Source organism: Mytilus trossulus, chromosome 13 (genome assembly GCF_036588685.1).
Source record: "Mytilus trossulus isolate FHL-02 chromosome 13, PNRI_Mtr1.1.1.hap1, whole genome shotgun sequence".
NCBI classification, from domain to species: domain Eukaryota; kingdom Metazoa; phylum Mollusca; class Bivalvia; order Mytilida; family Mytilidae; genus Mytilus; species Mytilus trossulus.
The window spans coordinates 40,752,008-40,757,787 of record NC_086385.1 but is presented as its reverse complement, the minus strand read 5'-3'; positions in this window follow the sequence as shown (position 1 = coordinate 40,757,787).

The window sequence follows — 5,780 nt, the reverse complement described above, 5'->3', positions numbered from 1 at the left end:
AAATATGTCTTAAACAACAAAACGCCTTCAATTTAATATTCATCCTTTTGAATAGTTTCCTTTATCTTTATTGTTGAAAGGTACACTACAAGAACCGATGTAATCACGATTCGTTCGATGATTTATCGCTGTTGTTGTCTGATTTAATTGTATATTTTTTTTAATGTAGGACGGATTTTCTGCACTTCACTGGGCTACAGAAAATAAGTTCATCAAGATATTAAGAATGTTAATAGATAATGGTTGTGACAGGAATCTACAAGATCGAGTAAGTCATTCTCTAAATCTTTGTTTTGGTTTCAATTTCAAGACTGTTTTTTGTAAAACCTGGATACACATGTACAGGACGGATGTTAGTGTGCCGTATGGTACACTAGTTACATAACATATCAACTAACTATTCGCATTACATTAGAAACCAATGGTTTTATGTTATATCTTCTTGTGTGCTTTAAATAATAAAAAAGCTGATGTTTAATGTAGACAGTACTCGAAAACCTCTAAACGTTCCATACTATCAGTTCAATAACTACTACAAGTACAAAAAATACAGGACTGACATAAGCAATCTTTTTTTCAAAGATCGCCATCATCAAAACTCATCTTCACAGTGTAGATACTATTCTGTACGCTATCCGGAAGTCTCGATTTTCGAAGCGAGGATTTCCAACTGGCTAACATAACAGTTTTGCTTACGGTGCTTTTTCTCATCATTTGATTACTCCTATATCTATAAAGTGCTTCGAACATCTTAAATGTATGTAAAGTATCAAAAATATGTGTAACTGTAAGAAAAACATCCATTAAAATATAAAATGTACGTGTGCATCACACCAACTTTATAGAAAAAAGTGAAATCGATGGACAGTTTTGCTCTCGTAGTACAAGGGAAATAATCTTTTATTGCAAATACTTGCATCAGTTTACAGTTAAATTTATACGGTTTAAATATTCTTACCGTATTTAAGTTGAATGTTCGTATTTCAAATAAAAAATATGTTTTCCTTGAGAATCCAAAAATTAATTACTGCACGATCAGTCTTAAACTGACTGTATTCTAGAAGCTATTTCAGATTTTTGTCTGTATGACCAGTCGTGATTTTAAAGGAAAAAAACGGCAATTTGAAGGTATATACGTGTCTTTATGATATTATGAACTGTCCATGGAACTATAACGTGTAATTTCTTTCATCAGACAATACAAATATATTACTGATGATTTTTGTAGACGGCAAAATAATTATATTTTTGTTTCGTCAGTCTTTTTTTAAATCAAATGCATAAAAAGCAATACATGATTCGCTTGTGGACTTTGTTTTAGTGTGTCGTTGCAGTTATCTGTCTAGCTATTACATTTTGTAAGGCTATTTACACCGTCTGCCGTTGACCAATTGGTGATAACATAAATCAAGCCCGTTTCTTTTAAAATTCCAAACAATATATAGAGAAAGCTTTGTTTAAAAACTTTAGGTATTGATGAAAGAATTAACGAAAGTAAACCCCGCCACTTCAGCAGTCCATGTTTTGGAAAAAAATAAACCACCAAAAAACTAAATTATAGGTGCACAGGGGCATCATTTAATAAGAATCTGAGAAAGTTTTTGAAAGTTGCGTATAGTAAATTGGTACACCAAATAAGGTAGTGGAAAAATCCTTATCATGGAAATAGAAAATTGCTAAATTTTCGAAAAATCAAAATTAGAGGTGCACAATTGAATAAAATGATAAGGAGTCTGAAAAAAGATTTATCATGTCTGAAGGAAGTTGTGGATATGTAATAGGTACGCCTAATATAAGGCTATGGCAAAGTCCGTATTTTAGATATAGAAACATCAGAAATATTTTACTAAAAATTCGAAATAGAAGGTCCTTAATGCATAAAACTTTAATAATTTGTTTTGGATGTGTTGGAAATACCTGATGGGTGCCCCATATATTGCAGTGTTCAAGTCCGTATCTTATATAAAGAAACCCCATAAAAGATTTGTTTATTAAAATTCGAAATACATTCCTGTTTTTTATATAAATAAGGCCGTTAATTTTCTCGTTTGAATTGGTTTACATTGTCATTTCAGGGCTTTTATAGCTTACTTTGTGGTATTGGCTTTGCTCATTGATGAAGGCCGTACGGTGACCTATATTTGTTTATGTCTGTGTCATTTCGGTCTCTTGTGGACGGTTGTCTCATTGGCAATCATACCGCATCTTCTTTTTTATATTATCATTTATGATACGGAATTCGAGAAAAAATATTAATTAATAGTTATACCAGTGAAGGATCCAAAAAGAATCGGATCCGGTGGTTTGCAACCTTGTTTTAACTATCAATGCATTTGTATGGGAACATATATTTGGAATCCTCTGTTCTCCTGGATTTGACCCCCTCTCCATTTAAAAATGTCTGGAATCCCCAATGTATATTAAGTGGTTTATGAGGAGATGCGCTTACAAAACCGGCGAAACATGTTGTACCGGTCTAACGAACGAACGGAAAGACGGACTTCGTTATCACTATACATCCCCGCTTTACAAAGTGGTGTACAATTGAGTGTGTAAGAGACAGATCTACATCTAAAACAAAGTGAAGGAACTGTGGTCAATTGTAGGCTACAGTACGGCCTCGAATGTTTGTAAATACATGCATTTTTATATAACAATTAAATCTGTCTGTTTGTACAATTTTAAGTATAACGGAGGACATTTCTGAAACTTATATAACAAACAACAAACCTTCCTCTTATTTTAGCAAAATTCAAACATCCCTATACTTAATGTAGTAAGTCGAGCACACCCTATCAAGCTAAAACTTGTTTCATAAGCTTTCAGGATGTGGATTTATTGAAATACATTTGTATTATTTAGAAAAATGCCATCTTCTAATGTATCGTAAATAACTTGAAATCACCACTTGAATACAGTGAAATAAAGACTAATCATACAGTTTCAAAATATACAAGCGAGACTGATCGTATAGTGAGAAATTCAAAGAAGTGTAATTTTCTTATTTTAGGCATTAAAGATCTGGCTGAAACTTTTACCACCAATTACAATATACGTTATTTGGTTAATTAAGTCTGGTTTTTACGTTAATTTGTACACTAAGTGGGTAAAAATATTGTTTTTAGGTTCACCGACTGATTTTCCTTAATGATGCACTTGAACATCTCTTGATTAAGGCAAAGATACGAATAATGAATGTGCTGAATTTAATTATAAACCATTTTCGAATATCGATGTCAGCTGAATTAATCATTTAGCAATGTACAGATTAACATCTTACCGTTTATTTCAGTAAATCCAACAAATTTTAAATGTGATCCAAAAAGTTCTCGCTTCGAAAATCGCGACTTCCGGATAGCGTACAGAATAGTATCTACACTGTGATATTATATTCTAGGTTCATTAATTGATGCATTAAACAAACACTTTTATTGTGTCAAACAATCGTTATTTTGTTACAGCCTGGCATTGGCAAGTAATCTGTTAATCTATTGTAGACCTTACATAATTTTAGTCTTTTCAATTACATCATTTTCAGGTGGTTACTGTCACCAATGATTTAATGTTAAATAGGAACTGCATACTCAGGCAAAGCAAGCGGTTTCTTTCTTTTTCGATTGATTTAGCTCTACTATATTCATAATCAATAATTTGTGATAATATTTAAATGGAGACGACTTTTCTCAAGATGTCAAACGGATTTTCATATATATACAAGTAGTTGCCATCGTACAACATTCAAGAATTAAGAACTTTTACATTAAAACAACAAACGTTCAAAATATAAACCTAAAACAACAAAATACTAAAAGTGCTACTTAATCAATTTTTTTAACATGCTAAACATGTTGAATCTGTCACTATGTCATTACAAACACAAAACATTAAATTACCTGTGTATTGTGCCCGAATTTGAAACAATTAGACAGCACATAATATGTGTATTCATCACATTGAATCATTCGTATTTGTTACTGCTAATGTATACATGTTTTTTTTTAATTCAGTACCGAAGGACAGCACTTCACTTGGCCGTCGAATCAAATAACATAGATATATCAAAGTTTTTAGTTGAAAATGGATGTGATAAAAACCTGCAAGATGAAGTAAGAGATTAATACTCTTGATTCTGATTTCAACTGCAGAATAATATGCATATTGCCTGTATACAATCGATTGACTGTAATGATATTTAGCATGCCTTTTCTCTCCTTTGACATGCGTTTAATATCAATAACGCTTATGTTTTCTGGGGACAATATTTGAAAATGTTTCATTATCTGTACTCTTATTTCAACTGAGTCAAGATGCGTATTAGTTTCTCCATAGGCGGTCATTTTAACGGTTTTTTTTTCTGTTCTTTAGTCCATATCGTTAACTTGGATATGTGTTATGGATAGTTTCAAAGCTGAGACATTTTCACATATGTGGTTAAATTTTCGGGGTACGAAGTGAGATTATTTTTTCCGTAAATAAGCAAACCCCAAATATCCATGTGTGATGCGGCTCCTTGTGGTAAAAAAAATCCCATTTTTAACACCATAAGTACTTTGGAAATTTAATACTTTGAACATATTTAATAGATCAATAGATTTTTCACATTTATTCTGTGTTCAACTACTTTCTAAATTAACACAAATGGTTAAGTTTAGTCACTTATTTATCATAGATTAGTGTCAAATATCACTACACAGGGATTTTTTTTGGTCTACACGTGACTTTTGAGTTGCTCATTTCAAGGCGCATTATACATATTGTTCCAACTATTAGATATCAAAAACGAATAAAGACTGACATAAATGAAATTGAGAATGGAATGGGGAATAAGTCAAAAAGACAAAAACCCGACCATAGAACAAACAACAGTAGAAGGTCACCAATAGGTCTTCAATGCAAGAGTAATTTTCGCACCCGGTGGCGTCCTTCAAATGGCCCCTAAACAAATATGTATTTTTAAATAAGTGATTATGAACGCCATACTAAACTGCAAATTATACACAAGAAACTAAAATCATAAATAATACAAGACCAACAAAGGCCAGATGCTCTTGACTTGCAACTGGCGCAAAAATGCGGCGGGGTTAAACATTTTTATGACATCTAAACCCTCCCGTAATACCTCTAGCCAATGTAAAAAAAGGTAAAGGCATAACAATACGCACATAAAAACTCAATTCAAGAGAAGTCCGAGTCTGATGGCAGAAGATGTAACAAAAGAAAACAAACAAAATGACAATCTATCATTCAACGGCTGTCATCATCAAAACTCATCCAAAATTCCAGTCTTATGATTTGTCTCATTTAATGAACTTTTGTCAACCGTAAAATAATCCTCGTTGTGTCACTGCCTTAAGTTTCCAATATTTAAATCTTTCGTATACCCCACAAAAATCCGATCATATAAGAATGACATTATCAACTGCTTTGTCAGCTGGTTAAATTGTTTTAATAATACTGGATATTTAGTTTTTGTAGGAACTGCATACTCAATCAAGTTAAGTGGTATTATTTTGTTTAGTTTGATTTTAACTCTCATATACCAATAAAATAAGGACTTGTGGTATTATTTCAAATGTAAAAGCATATTACCTACAAGCAAAACGGATTTGAATTTCTACTGTACGACCTTCAACATTCATAAATCAATACCTTATAATAAGAAAAGCCTGAAAAAGCTTAGTGAATGTTCAAATTAAGAAGGTTTTTTTCATAATTCCAATATTACAATGTAACAGCTTTTCAGGAAAGGTCAACAGGATAAACTCACAATTTAAGGTTAC